General features: G+C 45.5%; 1 long non-coding RNA gene across 13 annotated transcripts; it reads right to left on the bottom strand.

Moving 5' to 3' along the window:
- Positions 1-310: 310 nt before the first annotated feature.
- LOC119800953 lies at positions 311-12,363 on the bottom strand. Of its 13 annotated transcripts, XR_005283123.1 has the most exons (5): positions 12,218-12,363; positions 9,717-10,058; positions 8,743-8,814; positions 4,555-7,148; positions 311-3,511 (listed from the first exon to the last, which is right to left on the bottom strand). It is a non-coding gene; the product is annotated as an uncharacterized LOC119800953 (long non-coding RNA). The 13 variants fall into 13 exon arrangements; XR_005283116.1 differs by having other exon boundaries at positions 311-2,458; positions 3,291-3,511; positions 4,555-10,058; XR_005283120.1 differs by having other exon boundaries at positions 4,555-4,738; positions 6,009-10,058.
- Between the last annotated feature and the right edge of the window lie 415 nt (positions 12,364-12,778).

Here is a 12,778-nt window from a genome sequence, read left to right as displayed (position 1 = left end):
CTGCTAGGCATTCTATCTCTATCTGGACTTTCTCCCTCACCCCCACACACTTAAAGAAAGCCATTTGAGAGGGTGAGCCGGATGGTTCAGATGATCCAGTAAAGGTGCTTGTCACCAAGTCTGGTAACCCGAACTTAACCCCCAGGACTCACGTGGTAGGAAGAGAAAACTCAACTCCCATCAGTTGTACTCTGACCTCCGCACACACGCCGTGGCAGGCGCAGGTGAGGGCACTCCCTCACGACTCACACGCTATGTGTGCATGCACGCACGTACCTGGCACATGTGCAAAGGAAGCCCAATAGATAAATATGGTAAAAAACGCGTTCTAGTCATTTGGGAACGAGCAACGGCCTACAGCCCTCTATTTTGAAGTCTTCCCGTGTCTATTTCCTGAGATAAGGACAGAGCCAGTGTACTTATCACATCAGGAGATCAATGATCATGTCGATCGCAGCTTAAAGACGTTGACTGGCTGTGCTCAGACGGTGCCTGCAGGAATGCAGAAGTCAAAGGGGAAAATGCATCAAGTGTCTGCGATGTGAACGCCGACTCCTGCTTTACAAATCCCATACAATGCTGGGAATGCTTAGAAAACATTAAAAGAGCTTTGAAGAACAAAACAGTCATACAAATTAAGTAATTGTAGTTATTTTCTACCATTTTATTTGCTTGTGTGTGTGTGTGTGTGTGTGTGTGTGTAGGCAATTGTTTGTGAATATACTTATTGTAAGTATTGTTTTAAAGTACTAGCTTTTAATTTAGAATATGTATAATATAATAAGTGTGCACATACAGTATGAGTATAGACACATACACACACCGATTAACCTACTATTTCATTGAGATGAAAAGTCATTAGGTAGGTACACTATACTCTAGAGTAGGGGTTCTCAACCTGGGGGAGGTCGAACAACCCTTTCACAGGGATCACGTACCAAATATCCTGCAAATCGGATACTTACATTATGATTCCTAACAGTATCAAAATTACAGTAATGGAGTAGCAAAGAAATAATGTTATGGTTGGGGTCACCATAGCCTGAGGCACTGTGTTGCAGGGTCCCAGCATTAGGCAGGTTGAGAAGAGCTGGTCTAGAGTTAGTAGGGCAGGCATCCCGCATGAAGGAGCATGAAGAGGCAAGGCTGCGGAGGTGAGGGTGGAGCTCTGTCAATCACATCTCTGTGGGCAGGGCTGGACAGCCACCTGCCATGGTTATTGGAAAGAACTAGCTTCCTTGCTAGTGTCATCTATTGCCAGCTAGATACGTTGCAGATATCAGGAGTCAAATAACAGAGGGAGAAAAACAGCCATGTTGACTCAAGGTGCTATTATCCTGAGTCCCCGAGAGACCAGGGACTCAGAAGACAGCAGAGTCTGGATGGAATTAAGGCAGTTGTTTTCAGCTTGAGCCTCAGGCGGTAGGAAGGGCAAAAGCAACCGTCTTCCTTGCCTCGTCCTCTCTCTTAGTGATTAAAAATGAATATGATTTTAAAATATAGTTTATTTACTACCTGGGTATTTCATTTTTGGTATTACAATTGCTTACAGCATATAGAATGTCTAAGTACATTAGCACTCATGTGTGAATTATAAACCCACAGGGGCTGTAAGAATGTGTTTACGCAATTTCTTTTCTTCTTTAAAAAAAAATTAATTGTTCAGAGCTGGAGAGATGGCTCAGCTGTTGAGCACTGGCTGCTCTTGTGAGGCACCGGGTTCCTCTCCCAGCACCCACATGGTGACTCAACTGTCTACAATTCCAGCTTCATGGGATCTGGTGTCCTCTTCTAACCTCCACAAGCACCAGACACATACATGGTCCACAGTCTTACATGCAAGCAAAACACTCACACACACGATGAAATCAAATACATTTTTAAAAATATATTAGTTAGCTGGGTATTGTAGTGCACATGTTTAATTCCAGTACTCTGTAGATAGGGAGAGGCAAGCATATCTTTGTGAGTTCAAGGCCAATCAAGTTTATATATATGTGTCTGTGTGTGCTCATTTACTTATTTATCTTGTTCTTTGGCATTCTCATATATGTGTACACTGCATCCTGATCCTGCCTCTTATCCTGCCTCCCACCCCATCACTCTCCTCCCCTCCTCACAATCCCCCTTCCCCTAGTCAGGTTTCCATTTTGTATTGAGACCCAGTGAACTAAACCAGGGCCATCTGTGTGATGGTGTGTGCGGATCTGAATGACAACGTCCCCCATAGGCTCGAGTATTTGACCACTTGGTCCCCAGATGATATGTTCTGTGGGGGAAGTTAAGGAACATTTATGAGGTGCATCCTTGCTGAAGGAAGTGTCACTTGGGGTGGGCTTTGAGAATTCTTAGCTCAGCCCACTTCCACGTCTCTCTCTACTTCCTCTGAGTGGTCGAGGTGTGATCTCTCTGCTCCAGTCTCTTGTTGCCACGCCTCTCCCACCATTACGGACTCTCCCTTTGGAAACATAAGCCAAAATAAACTCTTTCTTCCCTACATTGCTCTTGGTCACAGTGTTTTATCGCAGCAACAAAAAGCAGTTAATTCACTGTGGGTTTGTAACTCTCCTTCACAGCCCGGTAGTAGTAACCAGTGGTTACTCGACTAATGACAGTGACTTTCAAGTCTCAGAATCTATCAATGGCCACTAGTTCAGGAGGAAGAGCCAACTAGGCCTCTTGAGTCCCTCCCCCATCCACTGCTGGATGTTTACAGGCCAGCTCTTCAGCAGCTCAGTGCAGGCACTGTGGTTGGAGGGACTGCACCCTGACATTCCACTGTAGTAAGCTTTCTCTTCAGACTTCCTTGGACCGCCAACCCACAAATAATGACATTAAGACTTGTTATTAATTATGAATGCTTGCCCTTAGCTTAGGCTTGTTCCTAACTAGTTCTTATAACTTAAACTAAGTCCACATTCTTTCATATGACTCGTTACCTTATTTCCGGAGGTCCGTCCTGCTTCCTCCTTATCTGACCGGCAACTCCGCCTTTCTTCTTCCCCGAGTTCTCTCTCTGCCGGAAGACCCGCCTATACTCTCCTGCCTAGCTATTGGCTGTTGGTTTTTTTTATTAAGCTAATCACAGCAATATATCTTCACACAGTGTGTAAATATCCCACAGCATTCCATAGCTCCACTTCCTGTGGTCCAATCCTTACTTCTTTCCCTCATCTACCATGGCATTCTCCTGAACCTTAGAGACCATGGTGTAAATGTTTTGCTTATGGCTGGGCACACACCTTTCCTTAGCCTCTGCACCCTGAGCAGGCTTGTGTCCCTACACTCACCTCCTTCCGCAGCAAAGAGAAGCTTCTCCAGCTTAGGCTGACAGTAGCATTTGCCATCAGCAGCCATGTGCTCGGGCCAATTCAGGGACAGGCAACCTTAAACAATATTTGATTGGTCTTGATCAAAATGTTTAGATAACACCTTCTCAGGAAGTGATTCTCAGCCTGTGGGTTGCAGCTCCATGGGAGGGGACATCAAATAACCTTTTCACCGAGGTCACCTAAGACCAGGAGAAAACACAGATGTTTACAATATAATTCATAGCAGTAGCAAAATGACAGTTATGAAGTAGCAACAAAAATAATTGCATGGTTGAGGTCACCACAATATGAGGAACTGTATTAAAGGGCTGCAGCATTAGGAAGGCTGAGGAGTGTGGCTCTACAATATATTCAGGAAGCTGAGGAGCACTATAGGATATATTTAGGAAGCTGAGGAGCACTCTAGGATATATTCAGGAAGGCTGAGGAGCACTCTAGGATATATTCAGGAAGGCTGAGGAGCACAGCTCTAGGATATATTTAGGAAGGCTTGAGGAGCATGGCTCTAGGATATATTTAGGAAGGCCGAGGAACACTCTAGGATATATTTAGGAAGGCTGAGGAGCACTCTAGGATATATTTAGGAAGGCTGAGGGGTGCTGCTCTGGAGGATATATTTAGTAATATAAATTTATATACTTTTATATAATACCTTTTTCCATTTGTTTGCCTGACTAGTAAAGTTTTTAGAAATATTTTCTTTTCTCTCCAGTTTTTAATAAATATACTTATGCAATTTTAAAAGTGACAATTCCTTTAATTTAAAAAAGTATAAATCTATGTGCATACACATTGTATACATTCTCACAACAATAATGCATCTCAAATAGATGCACATACTGACTCTGCTTCGCTTCCCTTGAGTCTTCTCTTGGTCTTTCCAGCAAGGATGAAAGATTCCCACTGTCTTTAGCAGAAAGAACAAAGACTGGGTATGACAAGTATAGCTGAATGCAGTGAAGATGAAGATAAATATTTTGAAAGAGAGGGACAGCCTGCAGATGGGTGGGTCAGACACTAGCATAAAGGGGCAGGAGCTCCTCCCACTGTAGATCTCTCTGCCAGCTGTGATAACCCCCCTGACTGTTAGCCTAGGATAAAGTGATACCTGTACACTTGAGAGCTGTAAGAGCATCTCTTCACTAGCTGCGAGCCCCTGACACTGATACCACGCTGGTGGAGAAATCCCCCAGATCTCCCAAGTCAGTCCACACCTTCTTACCTCACCTCCCCACCAGGCTTGTGATTTTGGAAGAGGTAGGAGAATAGAAATGAACAGCTGGCTCTTTGATGCCATCCAAAATCAGGATTTGGTCTTCTAAAGTGGAACTGGTATATTTGGATGCAGGCTCCTGGCAAGAAGTCAGCTCTCAAGAAATTAGGATGAACATGTTTGGCGAGAGACTCTGATCAAGAGAATTTCAAAATGAACTTTAGGAGAGGGAACAGGAAAATATGCTTATCCAAAACCATAGCCCTGTGCTGGACACCTCCCACCTGCTTTTCTGGTTTGTCTTCTGCCCTTCTGCTTCTCTTTAGGCCCAGGAAGATGACCATAACCAAGTCCCTGGGCTCTCAAGCCTTCTCTTTGGCTTGATACATGAGAAGCATTGTGTAGGAATGCAGAGTTCAGCAACCATACCGTACCCTTCCGGCCCAGGACTGGTATCAACTTCTTGTCGTTGTCACAGCCAGGGTGCTTCCTTATCCTGCCTCAGCTTCCCCATGTCATGCTCTCTACAAGTTAGACCTTTCTCCCTCTTTGAGTATGTCAGCTTCCTTCCAACCCTGATCAAGCCAGAGGAGAGCGGGTATCCGGGAAGGAGCACTCAGTGCTTTCCCAAAGGATGGTGAAGGGACAGCAACTATGATAGCTACGCCATGTTTGCGACTCTAGATCTGCACGGTAATGGGTGCCTTCGGATGACAGAGTGAAGCTGAACTCTTAATTCAGATTGTTAAGTGCCACTAAGCAAGGAAAATTGTGCCTGTCTGATATGGTTGAAAAAAATAAAGGACCCGAGGACATCTAGTTACCCTTTCTATAGGGCACACTTGTGGTAATAACAAGGTGTCAGAGGATGGGCTTAGCATAGAGCAGGGATGAGAGGGAAGGAGGCTTAAAAAGCAAGTGTTTATCTACATCACGGGCTCCCAGATAGAGGTAGTGCTATACATCAATCCCCCATGAGACACTAGCTAACTAGTTACATAGATAATAAGATTCCTCACTCATGTTATATGGGCTCAAACATGCTAGCTGCAAAGTCGATGCACAACCAGGCCCGGTTACCACAGAGGTAGAACCTGGTTGCTACCATTGGGGCATAGACCTTGAGATGAATGCCAGGAAGGATTATGCTGAAAGGCTTAAGAAACAGATAGAGATGGGCTTGTATTAAAAGCGGGCTGTCTGTTTCAGAAACCAGCAGGGTGATGCTGGGCTTGGTGCTGGGCTCTGTGTAGGTTCCAGGCTAATTTAACAAACAAGTAGTTAGCGACTGTTTGCTGAAATAGAGGAGTAAAGACTCAACACAATGACCAAGGATCCACAACGTGTTCTGAGCATCTATAAGTGCCAGGCTGGAGTTCTGTTTCTTCCCCTTTTGTTCTATCTTGAGCTCTAGCCCATGAGAAGGTACCACTGATATTCAGTGTGAGGCAGGTGGGTCTTACTCTCTCAGTGTCTCTTTGCTGGAAATGCCTCCTCCAATCTACCCAAAGATGAGCCTCCTCAATCTCCCAGGTGATCCTAAATCCAATCGAGATGACCATGAAAATGAGTTAGCGTACTCCATGATGCCTTCAGAAAGCAACTGATTCTGCATGGGGCTGGGGTGGGATCTCAGGGTGATGCCACCAACACAGGCCAAATAGCAAATAGTGAAATAGCTGAAGCTAGAGGCTAGCCCTGGCTAGCCTGGAAATCATTTTGTAAGCCAGGCTGGCTTTGAACTCACAAAAACCTGCCTCTGCCATTAGAGTCCTGGTATTAAAGTCATGTACCACCACACCTGGCTCAACTTGAGACTCTTGATGGCAGTCTACTGCCAGCCTAGAAACCCAGGAACAATACATTGTAACTGAGTGCTTTTTATTTGTAAAAATGATGGTTCTGTGTCTTCTACTTAACACTGTTCCCTTGAACAATACATTCTCAAGTACTTACGTGGGCGTGGATAGTGCTTGTTGAACCATTTCCAGATGGTACCGAGTGGGACTGATAACTAGTCAGGTGGGTGACAGAGTCACAATCCACAAGGACCTTAATTAGTGAAAGCAGTGTTCTAAAACATCAACAAAATGAGTTTTACCTGAAGTAAATACGAGACTCTGGATTTAGTTTCAAACACTGAATTATATAGCATAGAATCAGAAACCCGACAACTCACAGTTCCTGGAAGCTCTAAGTCCTGGTGGAAAGGGCTCTGGGGAAGAAGACAATACTACAGTAGCTCTCCCTAGCCATCACACTTAGACCCCAGAGCCAGGGCTGGTGGCAAGCACTGTGACATGGGGAAGGTGTTCAAAGCAGGGGGTTGGCTGTCTACAGAGTTAAGGGAATGTTAAGGTTCCCCTGGGAACCTTGGGGAGCTCAGACAGCCGCCTTCAAAGGGCCACTAATACCAATGAGACACAGATGTTCAAGGAGCCACAATTCACACAAGACACAATCAGATGGCTGCAAGAGAAAGGCACTGGCCGGCACAGAGAGGCTGCCAGAGGGCAGAGAGTACTGTCTGCTTCAGGAGTTTTGTTCAGACATGGCTTCTGACATGGAGACGGCTGACCCAGAAGAAGTCAGTTTGACAGTTCCTGTGAAAGAGAGACAAACCCTGGATGGCTGTGGCTCCTGGATGCCACATACTCTCAAATCTAACAAGAAAGGAGCTGATTATTTGTACAGGGTGGGGGTGAGAGAAGATCTGGGACCAGAATTTATGCCATTGGAAAGAACAGAGCCAGCCAGAAATGGCGGCACTGGAGAGATCAAGCCGGTTAAAAGGGGGCCAGGTGGTGGCGGTGCTCACCTTTAACCCAGGCCCTTGGGAGGCAGAGGCAGGTGGATCTCTGAATTCGAGGCCAACCTAGGCTACATAGTGAGTTCCAGGACAGCCAAGGGTACACAGAGAAACCCTATCTTGAGAAACAAAAAACAACAACAAAAAGACCAACATGGAGTGAGGTGGGACTCCTGAGGCCTTGCTCTTAGCTGACAGCTGCTGACACCTGATGCCCACTGCTAGGGAAGGGGCAGTTCCTTTTCCTTGGGGGTGTGATCATTGGCAGGCTCCCCAAGCCCCAGCGGAAAACCTCACACTTGTGCACAATTGGGCAACACTAATTGACTACTTGGGTTAAAACATTTTTGCGGGGCTGGAGAGATGGCTCAGAGGTTAAGAGCATTGCCTGCTCTTCCAAAGGTCCTGAGTTCAATTCCCAGCAACCACATGGTGGCTCACAACCATCTGTAATGGGGTCTGGTGCCCTCTTCTGGCCTGCAAGCATACACACAGACAGAATATTGAATACAGAATAAATAAATAAGTATTTTTAAAAAAACATTTTTGCAAAACTAGTAAATACATAGTATAAAAAGAGGATATGAAGTTCGGAGGGTCCTGCGGAAGTTGGAATAGGGGAGTGAAGGACAGATAGGATTAAGATATAGTATATACATGGATGAAGTTTTCAAAGATTTGAGAACGAATGAAAGAAAGGGGAAAAAATAAATAATGGTGCCAACATGTAATCTTAGCTCTTGGGAGGTGGAGGCAGGAGAATCAGGAGTTCAAGTCCAGCCTGAGCTCTGTAGAGACTTTGTGACTCACCTGGAGTACATGATGAGACCTGGTTTAAAAATCTTAAAAGCCTGAGAGGGGGTGGGGGAGGGGGAAGTGGCTAGGTGCTTGTGAGCAGGAAGTGTAGAGCCCAGAGGCCACACCCCAGGCCAGTCCCACTGCAATGGTTGGAGGTCTACATTCTCAAGAGCCCCCTGAGTTTGATGCGCTTCTGACTCTGAAGATAACTCCAGGTGAGATCGAGGGGGTCAACAGAAACACACATTAGTCTCCCCGGTGTGTTAGCCATGTTAGCCAGTGTAGAGCTGAATCCCAAGTCAGTGCTCAGAGTTACCCGTTTTCTACCTCTGCTGCTATAAACCAGGTGTCAGCTCTTTACAGGTGAAGACTGCCTTTTAGCTCCCCAGTTACGGCACCCGTTTTAAACATGAGGAAATTGGAGCGGACAGTGGTACCCTGCTTCTCCTTCATTAACACAGAGGTCCTGAGTCTCCGTCCTTTTCTAGTCTGGCCGTCTTCCGCGCGTCACCCTGTTGTCTTAGCTTCACTAAACAAAAAGTGGAAAAGCAAAACCCACCTCCTTTAATCATATTTGCTGCGAGCCTTACCTGATGATGTCCTTCAGGTGGAATTATTTGTGAATGTACTTCCTCTTTACCGTTCAGTTTTCCTTTTGCATGCTGTGATCCAAACAAGGAGATCCAGTTTATTTCAGCTCACACTGGAGTCAGCCTGTGCATAATTCAAGGACTGAGGTGCTCCAGGAAAGCTGACGAGCTTCGTTCATTTGTCACAAGACCCACAGTCAACATCTGAGACTGATGGCTTTCTACTCTCGACTCTTGGAACCGCCACACCAGCGGTTCTCAACCTGTGGGTCGGAGGTTCGGGCCTTCCTTGGGGGTTACATATCAGATGTCCTGCTTAGCAGATGTTTGCATTACAATTTATAACAGTAGCAAAATTACAGTTATGAAGTAGCAACAAAAAGAATTTTATGGCTGGGGCAGCACAACCTGAGGCACTGTATTAAAGGGTCGCAGTGTTAGGAAGGCTGAGAACCGCCGCTCCACACAGAGGGGTGGGGAGGGCTTTGCATTGCTCCTCTGTGACTTAGAGCAAATGAATGGCTGCTAGTCTTAATGGTGACAGCCAAGAGCATCGCGAGAGCACCCCAAGAGTGTGTTGAGTACTGTATTTTAAGAATGAGTGAGATCCCACCATCAAGGTAACCCATGTACCTTATAATTTTCCCTATTAACTTGTTATATATTCATTATGTTCTCTTGACAATGTTCATAAAATAGGAAACAATCACTTGGGTTTGAGCTATCTTTTCTACGTTAGTATCTTCCTTGGGAGTTTGGGGTGGGCAGAGTACTATAGCTCTAGTATTTCCTGATAATCCTAAAGCTGGCTTCCACTGAGTCAATAGATGGTGGGAAAAGACAACTTGAAAGTCCATGTGAGCCCTGTGAAAGATCTCCTGCACTGGGAAACGCAAAACCTTCACCAAGACCCCACCCAGCCTCGTGTACCTGGCATTGACTCTTCAATGAGTCCAAATGAATCTTTCTAGTACCTTGGAATTTTCCAGGCTGTTGTCTGCTTATTTTCTCTCATCCGTTAACGTAGTCAGGCGCTAATGCACAATGAGAATCTATTTACTTGGAAGAGGGTTGCCAGGGTACCTAAGTCCTTCAGTCAAATCACGCAACACATCTCCGCCTCACAACTGAAGAGCACATATTTTCCTGTTTCTCTTCTGCGTACTGCCTCCAGCTGCTGACGCAAGAGTACTGTGATGTTCAGTCCGGTTAGACCCTCTTCCAGCGTGAGAACTGTTCTTTGCTAGGTTGCTGGGATTACGGACGATCTTCTTTTTAATCTTTTCAAAAATGTCCTCTAATGTTGACACAAAACTCTTTGAAAAAAATAAGCATTTTTAAAAGGTTACAGAAAAGCCTTTTCTGGTATGAAAAACAGAATTATTTTGGAGAGATCCAAGTCAGGGAGGGGCTTATGGTAACAACAGATGCATTGGGGAGGTGGATTTGACAATTTCCACCATATAAAAGGATTTCTGGATGATTGACTTCTGTGGATAATCAGCATGTCAAAGTTATTATGTAGAAAGATGTCCACATAATTAATTATGTGCTTCATTTTTTCCCCATCCAACTGCTCCTGTGCCCAATAGAGAAAACCTCAGAAAGGAATTGACTCAAGGGCATTTCAAAGCCACTGTCTGTGTCATTGCAACCATGTACATGAAGAGGTGGTGAGATGTGGCCTGCTGTGTGTCTGCCCTTTGTGACTCTGAGGAACCAAGGCCATCAAGTGAGCCCCACTGGGATGTGGTGATGGACTAAGGTCCTTGAGTGCGCCCACCTGAGATGCAGTGATGATCATTGTTCTTCTATATCTTCGTTTCTTTATGAGGCTTTCAAGCTTGAGCCTAAAGCAATTTGTGATTTTGGGGTCCCTGGTAATTTGATGTCAATGAAGGTGAACTGAGGAGTAACTTGGACTTTGCAAGCTTGGAAGTTCCCACTTCTGGTTCCCCAAACTCAAGGATGTCTTATGTGTGTGAGTAGTGAGAGGGTTTCTGGTTGTGGGACTCTGACACCTTTGCAGCCTGTGGTGGGCTAAAAGAATCCCCCTAAAGTTCCTCCATCAAACACCTGAAACAGGTGAATGCGACCATACATGACATATGATAAAGATGGGGGATCTCTCACTTTGAGAGCGAGAGTCAACCTCATATTATCTGAGCAGGCTCAAGGGTAACCACATGATCTTTATGGGTGAGGAAGGGAGAGAGAACACACAGAAAAGATGGTGGAAGTTGGTGTGTGTGTGTTTGTGTGTGTGTGTGTGTGTGTGTGTGTGTATGTGTAAGATGGAGCAGAGTGATGAGCTCACAAACTAAAGAATGCACAGCTGACCTCTAGAAGCTAGAAGGAAGTAGCCAGTGACCGATTTTCCCTTAGCTCTTCCAGAAAGAGTGTATTCCTTGACTGCATCTTATCTTCAGATGTCTGGCCTCTGGAACAATGACAGAATCTATTTCTATCTTTAAAACCACCCTCTTTGCTATTGTTACAGTCGCCACCAGAAGCTGATCCACACTGTTGGTCTCGATTCAAATCCTGGCTCCAACTCCTACCCGTAACCTTTAGCATCATGTTCTGGCCCTTAATCTCCTCCTCTATGAAATGGGAGTGCAGATGTAAGGTTTCTAGAACACAGCAGCATGACACTAACACACATTGATGCCTAGTTAATCTTTATGGTAAAAGTATTCCATGGCTGTAAAGCTTATATCATGTTGTCCCCAAGCACAGGGAGGTTCCTAGCTTGCAGGCATAGCCTATGCACATGGGTAAGAGAACTGTAAGTGTTGGGGGTGAGAGAAGACCCAGAGCAGAGGACAAAGGAGAAAGCTGACTGTGTTGGTAGGTAGGACTCGATGTAGGGGGCCAGGCAAAGTGTCTCAGGATCTTTGCCTAATTACAAAGCAGATGGACCAAAGTCCTTAGAATTTAACATGGAAATTCCCCAGTTTCTTTTCGAAGGGCTTGGCTTTTTTTTTTATAGCCACATTCGTATTTTAAATCTCATAACTGAAATCTAAGTACACTCTTCATTTGTAGCTTGTCAGCTAAGGGAAAATTACAGGATGGGTCATGGCAATGAGGAGATTATGGGTTGCATCTGATAAATGGCTCTTTGTATGTATTAGCCTGCTCTGGGGCATTCTCAGGGTGTAATTTCTTAGCGGAGCTAACATCATCACATAACATATGACAACAGATGTGATACCGCCCATCTACGAGGAAACTGCAGCTTCCATAGTGAGCAAGCGGGGCCCAGGAGGTGGATGGATAGCCCCCCCGACACACACACACACACACACACACACACACACACACACACGCACGCACGCACGCACGCACGCACGCACGCACACACACACACGCTACCTGTCAAATCCAGTGCAGGCCCTGAGACTGGAGTGAGGACACACTAGAGTGGGTGACAGGACAAGGCCTCAGTTCTCTGAGGCAACCAGGAACTCACCACGGGAAAAACGGCACCCGCCTCCAAGTCCTAGAGACAACCTGCGCTCCTCTTTCCGCACTTGGGTTCCTGCAGCCTTGAGCGTAAGTTTATTGGCTAGCATCACCCTTTCCGAGATGATTTACCTCAGCCTCCATTGATCTCACGTTGACAAGGACTCTGAACTCTCCCTTGCTGACTCGGTGGTTAATGATTTATGAAAGAAATCTCAATTCTCCGAGGTGGTCCCCACTTGAAGGAGACACCAGAGTAAATATTTTAAGTGGACCCTCTTTGAAATGAAAATGATCACAGCAGTGTTAATCTCCTTGGCCATTTGAGACTTTCCCTATTTGTCTAGATGTGCATTGTGTGCACATGGGTGTGCATGTGTGTACATGTGTGCACATGTGTGTTTGTGTGTTCATGTGTACACTTGTGTGTGCATTTGTATGTGCATGTATATGTGTGCACATGTGTGTGCATTTGTATGCATGTGTATGTTGTGCATGTGTGCATCTGCGTGCATGTGTATGTGTGTATGTGTGTGCACCTGTGTGTACATGTGTGTGCATGTGTGCA

This window comes from Arvicola amphibius, chromosome 14, assembly GCF_903992535.2.
Source record: "Arvicola amphibius chromosome 14, mArvAmp1.2, whole genome shotgun sequence".
Lineage (NCBI taxonomy): Eukaryota > Metazoa > Chordata > Mammalia > Rodentia > Cricetidae > Arvicola > Arvicola amphibius.
This window is presented reverse-complemented; position numbering and strand designations above follow the sequence as displayed.